Source organism: Myotis daubentonii, chromosome 6 (genome assembly GCF_963259705.1).
Source record: "Myotis daubentonii chromosome 6, mMyoDau2.1, whole genome shotgun sequence".
Classification (NCBI taxonomy): domain Eukaryota; kingdom Metazoa; phylum Chordata; class Mammalia; order Chiroptera; family Vespertilionidae; genus Myotis; species Myotis daubentonii.
In genome coordinates this window covers 95,456,329-95,472,814 of record NC_081845.1, presented here as the reverse complement: position 1 = coordinate 95,472,814, position 16,486 = coordinate 95,456,329, and the positions used below count along the sequence as shown (strand labels likewise).

The following is a 16,486-nucleotide window of genomic DNA, read 5'->3' as shown; positions in this document are numbered from 1 at the left end:
TGTCATAGTGACCAGTCATTCCCAGTCGTTCTGCTGTTAGGGTCAATTTGCATATTGCCGTTTTATTATATAGGATATATTTGTATTGATTTTAGAGAGAAAATCAGAGAGGGATCAATGATGAGAGAGAATCATCAGTTGGCTGCCTCCTGCACATCCAGAACAGGGGTTGAACACGAAATCTATGTATGTGCCCGGACTGGGAATCCTTTTGGTGCAGGGGACCACACTCCAACCAACGAAGCCACTTGGCCAGGACTGGAGGACTTAATTTCTTTCTTAAACTAAATTTTGTTGTTGTTGTTGTTAATCCTCACCCGAGGATATTTTTTCCATTGATATTTAGAGAGATAGGGAGGGAAGGAGGGAAGGAGGGAGGGAGGGAGGAAAAGAGGCTAAGAGAGAAAGAGAGAGACATGTTGATTAGTTGCCTCCTGCACGCGCCCTGATTGGACTGGGATGGAACCTGCAACTGGGGTACGTGCCCTTGACCAGGAATTGAACCCTTGACCCTTCAGTGTGCAGGCTCTAACCACTAGCATACTGGCCAGGGCAAAACTAAATACTTTCATTCTTTCCTGGAGGACTCTTTATACCAGAGATTGCAGATAACACTCTGAGACCTTCCTGCGTGCGTGAGAGGCTAAAGAACTACTTGTAGCCCATTGGGCTGATTCCAGGGGAAATTGGGGGAAAGGAAAACGCTGTTAGCCGATTACAATCTACAGGTCCATAGAGTCAATGTATTGCTTCAGACATAAAAAATGACAGATATGAAAAATGAGTGATATGAAACAGCAGGAGAGAGAAAGATACAAAGGGTAGGAGGACAGTGAGCTGCTTGGTGGAGTGGCCTGGAAAGGGCTCCAGGAGTCGGGAAAGTAGGAAAATAAACCAAAGCATTTCAGGCAGAGGGAGCGGCTAGTGGAAAGTCCCAAGGCAGAATTTTTCTTATTGTGTCTGTCTAGAACAGTGGTTCTCAACCTTCCTAATGCCGCAACCCTTTAATATAGTTCCTCATGTTGTGGTGACCCCCAATTTCATTGTTACAAATTGAACATAATTAAAGCATAGTGATTAATCACAAAACAATATGTAATTATATATGTGTTTTCCGATGATCTTAGGCGACCTCTGTGAAAGGGTCGTTCGACCCCCAAAGGGGTCGCAACCCACAGGTTGAGAACCTCTGGTCTAGAGGTTTATTTATTTTAATGGTGTTTTTTTTTAAACAAAACCTGCTCTTGGTTTCACTGGTGTTTCTCTACTGATTTTGTTCTGAACTTCATAGTTTTCTGCTCTAATCGTTCTTATTTCCTTCCTTGTTTGCTTTGGATTTAATTTGTCCTTTATTTCTGGTTTCGTAAGGTTGAGGATGAGATTACTGATTTAAATTTTTTCTTGTTTTCTAGTGTGGACGAACAGGGCCACATGCTAACCAGTCAAGCTCAGGGAAGACCTGCATGGCGGTCTTGCAAACTCAAAGACCTAAAGTAACCACAAAAGATGGTCTAAAATTAAACTTTAACTAAAAGCAGTTATGGTGGGTAGTTACTTCCTAGGCTGGTGTCCTCCCTGACAAGGTCAATCTTTACCTTAACTGAGCTTATTGTCTTTTTGCATCTATGATAACGTATTGAAATGTCAGGGTAACGTCTAACTTCCCTTTTTCCCAGACCCTGAGGGCACAACCAAATTCCTTTGCTTTCTCCCACCTCTCTAATCTATCACCAATGGATTTCATGTAACCCTCCTATGTCTCCTCCGTTGATTGCAATGTATAAAAATAGATGAAAAACCACCATTCTCTGGAGCACTATCCCAATCCATTGAGATTCTGCTTCCTGGCAATTGTTGACAGTTTGGCTCAAACTCACAAAAATTCTTTACAGGTTTGAATGTTTTTACGTTAACACTAATTAAATGTTTAAATTTTCATTTAAGCACAGCTTTGGCTGTGTTCCACAATTTTAAAAAAGGTTTTTTAAAAATATGTTTTTATTTTAGAGAGAGAGAAGGGGAGAGATAGAAACATGGTTGAGAAACAGCAACTTTGCATGGATTAACACTCAACCACTGAGCCATACTGGCTGGACTTTAAATATTTTTAAAGTATATATATATATTGATTTCAGAGAGGAAGGAAGAGGGAGAGAGAGATAGAAACATCCATGATGAGAGAGAATCATGGATCGGCTGATTCCTGCAAGTCCCCTACTGGGGATCGAGCCCACAACCCGGGCATGTGCCCTTGACTGGAATCGAACCTTGGACTTTTCAGTTCGCAGGCTGACACTCTACCCACTGAGCCAAACTGGCTAGGGCTAAATATTTTTAAAATTGATTTTTAGAGAGAGAGGAAGGGAGCAAGAAATAATGAATGAGAGAGAAAAACATCTATTGACTGCCTCCTGCATGCTCCCTGCCAGGGATAGAGTCTTAACCCAGACATGTGCCTTGACCGAGAATGGAACCAGAAACCTTTCGGTGCACAGAACAATGCCCAACCAACAAAGCCACACTGGCCAGGGCTGTGACCCACAAATTTTGATATGTGGTGTTTTTATTTTTATTCAATTAAAAGTATTTTCTAATTTCCCTTGTGATTTCCTCTTTGACCCTGTGTTATTTAGAATAATGTTGTTTAATTTGCAAATATTTGGGAGATATTTCAGATCTTGTTCCATTATTGATTTCTAATTATTTTTAGTTGTGGCTGGAGAACATACTTTTGATGATGTCAATTATTTTAACTTTGTTGAGGCTTGTTTTATGGCCCAGAATATAATCTACCTTTTTTTCCCCCCTAGTCCCATTTATTCCAGCTCTGCCACCTGATCTATCTTTTTAAAAATATATAAAGGGTGTCCCAAAATTCACGCAAGAAGTAATTTTTTTTTAATCTTATTTTTTAAAATATATTTTTATTGATTTTTTACAGAGTGGAAGGGAGAGGGATAGAGAGTTAGAAACATCAATGAGAGAGAAACATCGACCAGCTGCCTCCTGCATACCTCCTACTGGGGATGTGCCTGCAACCAAGGTATATGCCCTTGACCGGTATCGAACCTGGGACCCTTCAGTCCACAGGCCCATGCTCTATCCACCGAGCCAAACTGGTTTTGGCAAGAAGTAATTTTGATAGAAAACACAGGTTTATAATTAAAAATTGTAAATTTTTTATTGATTTATAAAGTATACAGTATACTTTATTGATTTATAAAGTATACAGTATATGGAATAGCATATCGGGTAAATGGCCTCCACGGCTTTGCTGGCACATATGCACTCTTTTGTTGAAATTTTCCATGACCGAAATGCGGTTGCTCAGGCAATAACAGTAATGGTGCTCACTATCGCAACATGATAATCCAGTTTTTTGTGCCTAAATTGCAAGATATGGATGTGGACGACATGTCCTGTCAACAAGACGGTGCCACATGCCATACAGCCTGAGAAACAAGTCAATTCCTGCATGAGTCATTTCCTGGTTGTATAATTTCCCGTTTTGGTGATCAGAATTGGCCGCCCAGATCATGCAATTTAACGCTGTTGGACGTTTTTCCTTTGGGGTTTTTTGAAGTCTAAGGTTTATGCCAACAAGCCCATGACCACCCACGCCTTGAAGGAGGAAATTGAGAGCTGTATCAATGAAATTCAGCCACATTTATGCAAAAAGGTCATGGAAAATTTCAACAAAAGAGTGCGTATGTGCCAGCAAAGCCGTGGAAGCCATTTACCCGATATGCTATTCCATACATTACCCTATACTATATACTTTATTTTTTTTTAATATATTTTTATTGATTAAGATATTACATATGTGTCCTTGTCCCCACGTTACCCTCTACCCCGCCCCCGCTCGTGCCCTCACCCCCCCCCCCCCCCCGTTGTCCGTGTCCATTGGTTAGGCCTATATGCCTGCATGTAAGTCCTTTGGTTGATCTTTCCCCCTTTCCCCCACCCTTCCCTACCCTCCCTCCAAAGCCCAACAGTCCAATCAATGCCTCTCCGTCTCTGGATCAGTCCTTGTTCATCAGTTTATGTTGTTCATTATATTCCACAAATGAGTGAGATCATGTGGTATTTATCTGCTCTCCAGTTCCATCCATGCTGTGGCAAATGGTAAGAGTTCCTTTTTCTTCTTCCTCTTCTTAAAGGATACCTTTCAGCATTTCATATAATGCTGGTTTGGTGGTGATGAACTCCTTTAGCTTTTTCTTATCTGTGAAGCTCTTTATCTGACCTTCTATTCTGAATGATAGCTTTGCTGGATAAAGTAATCTTGGTTGCAGGTTCTTGCTATTCATCACTTTGAATATTTCTTGCCACTCTCTTCTGGCCTGCAAAGTTTCTGTTGAGAAATCAGCTGACAGTTGTATGGGTACTCCCTTGTAGGTAACTGACTGTCTTTCTCTTGCTGCTTTTAAGATTCTCTCTTTGTCTTTTGCTCTTGGCATTTTAATTATGATGTGTCTTGGTGTGGTCCTCTTTGGATTCCTTTTGTTTGGGGTTCTCTGCGCTTCCTGGACTTGTAAGTCTATTTCTTTCACCAGGTGGGGGAAGTTTTCTGTCATTATATCTTCAAATAGGTTTTCAATATCTTGCCCTCTCTCTCCTTCTGGTACCCCTATAATTCTGATGTTGGTACGCTTGAAGTTGTCCCAGAGGCTCCTTACACTATCTTCATATTTTTGGAATCTCTTTTCTTTTTTCTTTTTCAGTTGGGTATTTTTTGTTTCTTTGTACTTCAAATCTTTGACTTGATTCTTGGGGTCCTCTTGTCTGCTGTTGGATCTCTGTAAATTATTCTTTATTTCAGTCAGTGTATGCTTAATTTCTAGTTGGTCCTTTTTCATGTCCTCCATGGTCTCACTATACTTATTGAGGGACTCATTAAATTTATCCGCGGTTTCCATAAAATTCTTGAAAAACCTTATAAACGTGGCCTTGAACTCTATATCCAGTCGTTTGCTTTCCTCCGTTTCTGCCATTTGTGACCTGTTTCTTTGTCTCCGCATTTTGGCTGCTTCCCTGTGTTGATAGAATGGCTTTGTGCGCTAGGTGTCCTGTAGGGCCCAGTGGCTCAGCCTCCCCAGTTACCTGAGGTGGACACTCTTGGTGCACCCCCTTCTGGGCTTTGTGCACAGTCTTGTTGTAGCTATGCCTTGGTTCTTGTAGGCTCACTGGGAGGAATTGACCTCCAGGCCAATTGGCAGTGAGAATCAGCTGTGTCTATGATGGGAGAACTTCTGTGCTGAAGACACACTTCTGGGGCAAGACTTGCTTCAGTGGGGCTTTGGTGCTCACTGAGACTGCACCCTGAGTGTGTCCCTTATGGATCTGAGGAGTTGTGATCTGGATGGTCCCCCTCTGACCACTGGGTACAGTGGCTCTTGGATCTAAGGATGTGCTAATTTAGCCTCTGCCTGAGGTTACACAGCAGGAACTATGAAGAGAACTGCAGATTCCCCTTCCTTTTTTTGGAGTTTGGAAGTGCCCTGATGATGCTCAGCTGTGTAGCAATGCAAGCTGCTGTGGGGCCTTGGGCCTTCTCTTGGAAGCTCTGGGTCTATCTGGCCCGGCTGCGGTTAGGTAGTTACAGGTTGCAAATGGCCGGAGCATTCATATGCAAAAGCCTCTGCCGCAGCCTGGGTGGGGCAGGGTCTCAAGGAATCAAAGGGCGGAGGAAGCAGCTATGGTGGAGCCTCAGCCCCGCCCTAAGGAGTCGCGAGTCCCAGTGTCCCAGCAATGGCTGCAAGCACCTCTGAGGGAAAGCTGCCCTCAAGCTCGCCCGCTGCCAGAGAGACCAGTTTCTCCCCGTATGAGTGCTGGGTCCCCAGAGACTTCCCAGAACCGGATTTCAGAGCCGTCGGGAGCTTGTGTCTCCCTCCGGATTCAAAAAGACAGCCGCGTCCTCAGGTGCCAGACCCTTTCAGCGCGCGAGCCCCCGTACCTCTGCACTCCACCTCTGCAGCTCCTCTGGCTCTCAGTGTGCTTTTCTTTCCTTCTAGTTGTAGAATTTACACTCAGCCAGCTCTCCTGTAGTTCTGGATGAGTCCGGCTTGTGTTTTTGATGCATTTATCAATTGTTGTGGGAAGCAGCAATTTCCCGGTGTTTATCTATGCCGCCATCTTAGTTTCTCCTACTATATACTTTATGAATCAATAAAAAATTTACAATTTTTAAGATGAAACCAAGATGGCGGCATAGGTAAACACCGGAGTTTGCTGCCTCGCACAACCACTTCAAAAATACAACTAAAAGATGGAACGGACATCACCCAGAACCACAGGAAGGCTGGCTGAGGGGAAATTCTTCAACTAGAAGGAAAGAGAACAGCATACTGAGGCTCAGAGGAGGCGCAGTGTGGAAAACACAAAGGTGCGGAGGTGCGCGCAGAGTGCGCTGGTGGCTGAGAGCGCGGTTGTCGTTTTCAATTGGGAGGGAGGCTCAGGCTCTGAGCTCCAGATCCAGGCGAGTCTCTAGGGACCCAGACTCAAACGGGAGAAGCGGGACTGTCTGGCATCCGTCGGAATTCGAGGGTAGCTTTCTCTCTGAGGTTTGCAGCGGTTGCTGGGACTCTGAGAGGCAGAGCCTCTGGGGACGGGACTGAGAGCAGCCATAACTGCTCCCTCCGCTTGCCCTGTTGATCCCGTGTGACCCGCCCCGCCCAAGCCCTGCACAGAGCCATTTGCCAGACAGCCTCAGGCAAAGGCTAGATTAGCACCTCCCCAGAGGACAGAAGTTTTCCCACTGCAGACACAGCTGATTCTCACAGCCAGTTGGCCTGGAGGTCAAATCTCTCTAGAATTAACTACAACAATCAAGGCTTAACTACAACAAGACTGCCCACAAAGACCACTAGGGAGTGCACCAAGAAAGCATAAAAAATGCAGAGACAAAGAAACAGGACAAAACTATCAAGGGAGGATATTGAGTTCAGAACCACACTTTTAAGGTCTCTCAAGAACTTTCTAGAAGCCGCCGATAAACTTACTGAGATCTTCAAGAAATCTAATGAGACCCTCGATGTTGTGATAAAGAACCAACTAGAAATTAAGCATACATGGGCTGAAATAAAGAATATTATACAGACTCCCAACAGCAGACCAGAGGAGCGCAAGAATCAAGTCAAAGATTTGAAATGCGAAGAAGCAAAAAACACCCAACCGGAAAAGCAAAATGAAAAAAGAATCCGAAAATACGAAGATAGTGTAAGGAGCCTCTGGGACAGGTTCAAGCGTACCAACATCAGAATTATAGGGGTGCCAGAAGATGAGAGAGAGCAAGATATTGAAAACCTATTTGAAGATATAATGACAGAAAACTTCCCCCACCTGGTGAAAGAAATAGACTTACAACTCCAGGAAGCGCAGAGAACCCCAAACACAAGGAATCCAAAGAGGACCACACCAAGACACATCATAATTAAAATGCCAAGAGCAAAAGACAAAGAGAGAATCTTAAAAGCAGCAAGAGAAAGAAACTCAGTTACCTACAAGGGAATACCCATACGACTGTCAGCTGGTTTCTCAACAGAAACTTTGCAGGCCAGAAGGGAGTGGCAAGAAATATTCAAAGTGATGAATGCCAAGAACCTACAACCAAGATTACTTTATCCAGCAAAGCTATCATTCAGAATTGAAGGTCAGATAAAGAGCTTCACAGATAAGGAAAAGCTAAAGGAGTACATCACCACCAAACCAGTATTATATGACATGCTGAAAGGTATCCTTTAATAAGAGGAAGAAGAAAAAGGTAAAGATACAAATTATGAACAACAAATATGCATCTATCAACAAGTGAATCTAAGAATCAAGTGAATAAATAATCTAATGAACAGAATGAACTGTTGATTATAATAGAATCAGGGACATAGAAAGGGAATGGACTGACTATTTATTCTTGAGGGGGAAAGGGGTGTGGGAGATACGGGAAGAGACTGGACAAAAATCGTGCACCTATGGATGAGGACAGTGGGTGGGGAGTGAGAGCGGAGGGTGGGGTGGGAACTGGGAGGAGGGGAGTTATGGGGGGGAAAAAAGAGGAACAAATGTAATAATCTGAACAATAAAGATTTAATTTTAAAAAATTTACAATTTTTAATTATAAACCTGTGTTTTCTATCAAAATTACTTCTTGCGTGAATTTTGGGACACCCTTTATTTTTATTAATTTCAGAGAGGAACGGAAAGTAAGAGATAAACATCAGTGATGAGAGAATCATTAATTGGTTGCCTCCTGCATGCCCCATACTGAAAATTGAACCTGCAGCCAGGGTGTGAGCCCCGACCGGGAATCAAACTCAACATAGGTCAGCACTCAACCATGAGCCACATGGGCTGGCCTGATGAATGTTCCATGTATCCTTGAAAAGAATGTTGGTTTCCTCTGGCCAGGTAGCTCAATAGGTTAGAGCAGTGGTCTGCAAACCGCGGCTCGAGAGCCACATGCGGCTCTTTGGCCCTTTGAGTGTGGCTCTTCCACAAAATACCACGTGCTGGTGCGCAAATACAGTGCGGTTGAAACTTCGTGGCCCATGCGCAGAAGTTGGTTTTCGGAAAGGAGATAGACGAAACAAGTATACAAGACGAGTGTGGATGGGAAAGTTGGAAGGGGTTGACCTCAGTGAACGTACCTCAATCAGACTGAGGACGTTTTTAGCAAAGGCCAGCCTAGGAGTACCCTAATTAAGTTAATAACAATGTACCTACCTATATAGTTTAAGTTTAAAAAATTTGACTCTCAAAAGAAATTTCAATTGTTGTACTTTGATATTTGTCTCTGTTGACTAACAAGTTTGGCAACCACTGGGTTACAGCATCATCCCAATGGGCAAAAGTTGCAGGTTCGATCCTTGGTCAGGGCACATACAAGACGTAACTAATGAATGCATAAATAAGTGGAACAACACATCTCTTTCTCTCTTTCTTCCTCTCTAAAATTAATAAAATTTAAAAAAAGGAATGTTGGTCTTTCGTTGTTGGGTGGAATGTTCTAAAATGTCAATTAGGTCAAATTTGTTGACAGTGTGATCGGGTCTTTATATCTTTGTTAATTTTCTATACACTTGTTTTATCAATTACTGAGACAGGAATGTTGAAATCTCTAAATGATAATTGTGAATTTACCTATTTTGCCTTTTTGTTCTATAAGTTTTGTTATATGATTTTGAAGCTGTGTTCGATGCAAGAATATTCAGGACTATTATATCTTCTTACTTAGTTGATTTCTTTGTTCTATTTTTTTCTTTTAATCCTCACCTGAGGATATTTTTCCATTGATTTTAGAGAGATTGGAAGAGAGAGGGAAAGACAGAGAAACATCGATGTGAGAGAAACACATCAATTGGTTGCCTCCTACCTGCGCCCAGACCAGGGCCTGGGCAGGGGAGTAGCCTGCAACCAAGGTACATGGCTGTGATGGGAATCAAACCTGGGACCCTTCCGTCTGCAGGCTGAGGCTCTATCCACTAAGCCAAACTGGCTAGGGCCATGAGTTGATTTCTTTATCATTATGTCCCTCTTTATCCCTGATAATATTCCTTATTGTCAAGTCTAATTTGTCCGATATTAACATAGCTAGCTCCTCTGCTTTCTTTTTATTAGTGTTCTCAGAGTTTGTCTTCTTGCATCCTTTATTTTTAACTTAAACATGGCTTTATATTTGATGTGTTTATTATAGAGGGTTTATATTTTGATTCTTGCTTTTATCTGTGTAATATAGTTCAAAAGTAAATTAGGTAAACCATAGAGTGGGGAAAAATATTCACAAAATGTATAGAAAACAAAAGACCAATATGAAAATAGGTGAATAATTTCTACAAATCAATTAAAGAAAACACAGTGGAAAAATGAGCAAACGATTCTGAGAGACAGTTCATGAAAGATGATATTCAAATGGCCAATAAACCTATGAAAAAGTACTCAACTTCATTAGTCATCAGAGAAATTTTAATTAAAACCACAATGCAGCCCTAGGCAGTTTGGCTTAGTGGACAGAGCGTTGGCCTGTGGAGCGAAGGGTCCTGAGTTTGATTCCAGTCAAGGGCACATGCCCGGGTTGCGGGTTCGGTCCCCAGTAGGGGGCGTACAGGAGGCAGCCAATCAACAATTCTCTCTCATCATTGATGCTTCTATCTCCTCCCTTTTTCTCTGAAACCAATAAAAATATGTTTTAAAAAACCCCGCAATACAATAACACTACTTCTCTCCAGAATGACTAAATGAAAAAGGCAACAAGAGCAAAATGGGGGAAGAAACAGGAGTGCGGCATGAACATAGGGAAGCAAAAGAAAACAAGGAAGTATGTCACCATGAAGCAAATGCTTAGTCTCAGAGATCAGAGGCTTAAAGAAAAGGATAGATTAAAACCTAAAGAGGAAGAAAAGAGAGATCCCAGTGCACTCCAAGAAAGAGAAGTCCCCCCTCACCCCTCCTGTCTATTCTTCACCTGTGCCCACCTTACCACATCCTGCTGGATACCAACTTTATCAACTTTTCCAGTAAGACCAAACTGGACTCAGTGCAATCAATGATGGATGTCTCTATGCCAGGTGTATCCCTTGTATAACTGACTGTAATGGCTGAAATTGAGAAATTGGGGCAGAAGTATCGAGTGGCTCTAAGGATCACCAAGGATCCAAGATTTGAACGATTACTATGCCCACACAAAGGAACCTACGCAGATGACTGCTTAGTACAGAGAGTAACTCAGCATGAGTGTTATATTGTGGCCACAGTTGATGGGGACCTTAAACGAAGAATCAGGAAGATCCCTGAAGTTCCCATCATGTCATGTCTAACCATAGGTGCAACACTGAGCAGATGCAGATGCTTATGGAGACCCTAGGTTCTTAAAAGACAAAGTTTCTCTGCTTTTTTTTTTAACCAACTTTCTCTGTTGCAGGTTTATTAAACATGCTACAACATGCGTTACTGCTCCCTCATGCACTTGCTGTTATGAGCTGAGAATGGTTAAATACGTTCACTTTTTGGTGTTTTGAAAATGATATTTTGTATCATTTAAGATTTTGTTACATCTTTTTATAAATCAGATGACTGCTCACCAAAAAACAGCAAAAGTTGGCAAGGATGTGGATGAACTGGAGCTCTCATACACAGATGATGGGAATGGAAATTGGTACAACCACTTTGGACAATTTTCTGGCAGTACATAATTTTTTTAAATATATATTTTTATTGATTTCAGAGAGAGATAGAAACATCAATGATGAGAGAGAATCATTGATTGGCTGCTTCCTGCATGCCCCACAATGGGGATCGAGACTGCAACCCAGGTACATGCCCTTGACCGGGAATCAAACCATGACCTTCTAGTTTATAGGTCGACACTCAACCACTGAACCATGTCAGCCAGACTGGCAGCACATAAATTTGAGCCTACATATATCCCTTGACCAAGCAATTCCAGTTTTAGGTGTGTATACCCAACAAAAATCCTATATAATAAAAGGCTAATATGCAAATCGACCAAACAGTGGAACGACCTGGTGCTATGATGTGCATTGACCACCAGGGGGCAGATGCTCAACACAGGAGCTGCCCCCTGGTGGTCAATGGCCTCTCACAGGGGGAGTGCTGCTCAGCCAGAAGTTGGGCTCACAGCTGGTAAGCGCAGCAGTGGTGGTGGAAGCCTCTCCTGTTTCCACGGCAGTCGGACATCCCCCTGAGGGCTCCCAGACTGTGAGAAGGTGTAGGCTGGGCTGAAGGACACCCCTCCTCCCCTGAGTTCATGAATTTCCTGCACTGGGCCTCTAGTATGTATATAATGTCTACCAAAAAATTTACTGAAGTGTTCTTAGTAGCACTATTCATAGTAGCTCCATACTGGAAACTACACAGATGCAATTAACAGTCGAATAGATAAATTGGGGTATATTCTCATAAAGGAATATTACAGAAATGAGAGCGGGTGAACTACAACAGCACACAACAACTGGATAAGTCTCCTTGACATGGAAAAGTCAGACACGAAAGATGACATATGGTGTGAATCCATTTATATAAAATGCAAAATAATCAACCCTAATCTCTAATGTTAGAGTCAGGAGGGGATTACTCTGGTGGGTAGTGATTGGAAAGGAGTAATGGGGCTGGCCAATAAGGGCAATATTCCTTGAAAAAAAATCAAGTTATGTATTTATGATATGTATGCTTTAGGTATACATGCTATCCATCAATAAAAGATTTCAATGAAGAAACTGAAAAGCAAAGAATCATAATTTTTTAGGTTTTTTTTAACAAAGAACAGGTCACTGATCCTAACTCACCTCCATTTCTGTTTAGAGGTCCAGCCTCTATTTGACTTAGCTGTTTATTTTCCTATTAATCTCACAATTTTATTATTTTTATCAAAGTTACTTATGCACATAGTCTAAAGATTCAAATAATTCTGTGGGGCTGATTATGGAAAACAACAGAGCCCTCTCCCCACTGCCTCATCTGCCCACTTCTCATCCCCGTGATCAGTCCAACAAAATGCATTTTGGTCAGATGGATATTCGCTGTTTACCTATTATGATTATACAAATGTTACTGCATAAGCTCTCACTTTGCCTGGACCTAATGATTGCCTATTTGTGTATTGTTTCTATGTTTGAGCATTAATTCAACCCCACATATCCCCTAGTATGCACCTCTTTTCAGTTTGCTCAAACACATTCAGTTTGCTGTCACATCTGAATGAAATTCCCTCTCAAAGCCTCTGACCAGCTGCAGTGGGGACTGGCAGCCCTCAGGCCTGCTGAGCAGCAGTGGTCTTTGGGGTCTCCCTCACTGTCTTCCTGAGAATTCTCTCTCTACTCTCTAGTGCTGTTTCATGCATATCAAGGCATCCTCTTCTTTATCTCCTCGTTGTGGTGGAGGGCACTCTTTACAAGTTTCCTGAGAGAGGCACGTAGGAGGAGAATTGGAGTCCACATGCTCTCAGTGTGTCTTTTGTCTCCTTTGTTTAGGGGTCAATATATACTTGGTCACATTCACCTTGGTGGCCTTTGGCTACAGTCAGCACTTAGAGTATCTCTTGGCTGGATTTGATCTCACCCGTACTCCTGGCTGACTCAACCTCCCTCTGGCTCCAAAAAGCCCAGTGGACCCATGTTCCCCATCTAGCCTCTGACCTAAGATGTCCAAGCCACATGACTCTGTTGTTTGTTTACTGTCTTCTGACTGCACCATGCCCATGGATCGCCGGCCCATGGTTCTCAATCAATCATTGGAGAAGAACTGGAAGTGCAAACTAGACCCTGTCCCCCTGCTGGCTCACCCGTATCTGCCCACTTATCTATATTGGGCACAAGTTTGTACCTTTAGGTGCCTGGGATGATGCTCAACTAACTGAGCCAAACTGACCAGGGCTCATTCTTACTTTTTAATGATGAGGAAGCATAGATGAAAGCGGTTGAATAATTTCTCCAAAGGTTCATAGCTAAACCCTAAAGAAGGTGGGATTCAAACCCTATACCCTGTGACTACCAGCCTCACCATTCTCTCCCTACATTAAGGTGCCTCTTTAGAGAATGCCAGTACTACGTGGGGAGGACTCTATAAAGATGAGTATTTTTCTTCCTTTTGGAGTTTACTTTTAAAAACAAGCTTAAATGAAAGGGGTCAGATTTAACACCTCCCCTCCAGGTGTTAGCAGCAGCTCACCCTGGGATGGGTCAAGAAGCCAATCTGGAGGCACTATTTGGGGATCTCCCACTCTACTCTTTAAATTTAGGCTTTTGAAGGCTAGAGCAATGTGTAAAGAAAACAATGCCTATGGTTTGAACTGTGCCAGCACAGACAAGGGTTGAACCTGAGGGCGGGGCGGTGAAGGATTAAAAGAAGGCAAGAGAATACAGCTGAGGCTAGGTGGATCTCTTGTACCTGGTTGAGGACACAGAGAGACCCCGCCTGCAAGCCAAGGCTTTATTTTATAGTCAGAGCATACAAAGCAAAACAAGGGAAGAGGTCAACATGTTTACAGTGTTCTTGTGAGTTTCGTCTTGTTTTGGCAGCACTTGCTGCACCTCCCACAGCCCATTAGCTACCTAGGAAAGAACTAGGGAGGACTAAAAGGTCAAGCTTAATTATGCTAGGAGGGCTCTGCCCTCCAAGCTGGGACTTGTTTGTGGCCCTGCCACAGGTCAGTCTGGGGCTTGACTCTATAGCCCAGTGATGGCAAACCTATGACATGTGTGTCAGAGGTGACATGCGAACTCATTTTTTTTAGTTGATTTTTCTTTGTTAAATGGCATTTAAATATATAAAATAAATATCAAAAATATAAATCTTTGTTTTACTATGGTTGCAAATATCAAAAAATTTCTATATGTGACACGGCACCAGAGTTAAGTTAGGGTTTTTCAAAATGCTGACACGCTGAGCTCAAAAGGTTCACCATCACTGCTATAGCCACTCCCTAGAATCGTTCATATTTTTTAAAGATTTTTTAAAATTCTAAAATGCACATTTTCTTTCAGACCAGTATATTCTTTTTTTTTTTTAATATATCTGTATTGATTTCATAGAATAGAAGAAGGGAGAGGGTAAGAGATAGAAACATCAATGATGAGAGTGAATCACCCATTGGCTGCCTATTGGCAGGGCTGGCCATCCCCCAGCCCTCCCCCCCACCCCCCCACTCCCTGAGCTCCTGGGAGCTGGGTGGCAGCCCCGCCCCCGCCGCTGCTGCTGGTCACAGTTTGCAGGGTGATTGGCAGGGCAATCGGCCCGGTCACACCTGCCTTGGCCTGGAACTGCCCACTCACCTGCTCCACCATCCCACCACAGTCCCTGTTCTTGTAGGGGCCCATTGGGGCTGACAGTGCCTCCACTGCTGCCTGCTGCCAGCACTGTATCCCTGATGCCCGCCATGTTCTGCACCACCTCCTGGTGGTCAGCGCACATCATAGCAAGCAGTCGAACTCCTGGTCAAATGACCACCTGAGGGGACAATTTGCATATTACGCTTTTATTATATAGGGTAGTATTCCACGGTGTAAATTTATCACAGCTTTTTTATTCACTCATCTACTGATGGGCATGAAATTGGGCTGTTTCCAGATATTAGCTAATGTAAATTGTGCTGCTATGAACATAGGGGTGTATACATTCTTTCTGACTGGTGTTTCTGGCTTCTTAGGATATATTCCTAAAAGTGGGATCACTGGGTCAAATGGCAGTTCCATATTACATTTTTTGAGGAAACTCCATACTGTTTTCCACAGTGGCTGCACCAATCTGCATTCCCACCAGCAGTGCACGAGGGTTCCCTTTTCTCCACATCCTCGCCAGCACTTTTCATCTGTTGATTTATTGATTTGTTGGTGGTAGTTATTTTGACAGGTGTGAAGTGATAACTCATTGTCGGTTGTTTTTTGTTTGTTTTTTATAAATATATTTGTATTGGTTTCAGAGAAGAAGAGAGAGAAAGAGACAGAAACATCAATGATGAGAGAGAATCATTGATTGGCTGACTCCTGCACATTTCCCACTGGGGACCGTGCAACCCCAGCATGTGTCCTGACCTGGAATTGAACCCCGAACTCCTGGTTCATAGGTTGATGCTCAACCACTGAGCCACACCAGTTGGGCTTTCATTGTCGTTTTAATTTGTATCTCTCAGATGATCTGTGACCTGGAGCTTTTTTCATATGACTCTTGGCCTTCTGTATGTCTGCTTTGGAGAAGTCTCTATTTAGGTCCTTTGCCCATTTTTAATTGGATTGTTTGTCTTCCTTCTGCTATGTTGTATGAGTTCCTTATATGTTTTGGATACTAACCCTTTATCAGATGTATCATTGCCAAATATGTTCTCCCATACAGTGGGCTCCCTTTTCGTTTTGTTGTACCTGGTATGAGGCACAGGGACTGCAGCAGTGGGTGACTTTCCTGGTACCAGAGGAGCCTGGGGAGCAGCACCAGCTGCCAGGGAGACACAGGGTGAAGGACGTTTTTAACCACCTGCCACGCTCTCCAGCCTCATCTCCCCACATTGTTCTGTGCTCCAGCCCTTTCTCACTCCCTCCCCGTGAAGAGCCTGCCTCTGGCCTTCCTGCCCTGCTGAGTGAGATTCAGGAATGTACCCTATTTAAAATACATACATATATTTAAATATATTTCTATTCATTTCAGAGAGGAACGGAGAGAGAAATAGATAGAAACATCAATGATGAGAGAGAATCATTGGTCAGCTGCCTCCTTCATGCCCCACACCAGGGTTCAGGCCCACAACCTGGGCCTGAACTGGGAATCAAACCGTGACCTTCTGGTTCATTGATTGACACTCAACCGCTGGCCGGGCAGTAATGGACACTATTGTACGTGCAGAGCTAAGTGTCACATCCATGATCTCTTTTACTTTTCGCCATTGCTGCTCTGTCTGCTCATCTAACTCTACGCCTCACTCGGCAAAAACTTCAGGAACAGCAGGCACCAGGTCTGTCCTGTCCGGGGCGGTCTTCCCAGCACCCAG

At 43.2% G+C, this 16,486-nt stretch overlaps 1 long non-coding RNA gene and 1 pseudogene across 2 annotated transcripts in view; both read left to right on the top strand.

The window, feature by feature from the left end:
- The window catches only part of LOC132237479 (uncharacterized), a 29,379-nt gene that overhangs the window by 10,911 nt on the left and 1,982 nt on the right, over positions 1-16,486 (top strand). Inside the window, exon 3 of one of the 2 annotated variants that reach the window (XR_009453535.1) lies at positions 1,413-3,148. The exons of the other annotated variant lie outside the window; for it this stretch is intronic. This is a non-coding gene — a long non-coding RNA (uncharacterized LOC132237479). Of the gene's footprint in view, positions 1-1,412; positions 3,149-16,486 lie in introns of those variants that run through there. 2 annotated transcript variants of the gene reach the window in all.
- Positions 9,744-13,137, top strand: LOC132236630 (rRNA-processing protein FCF1 homolog; annotated as a pseudogene).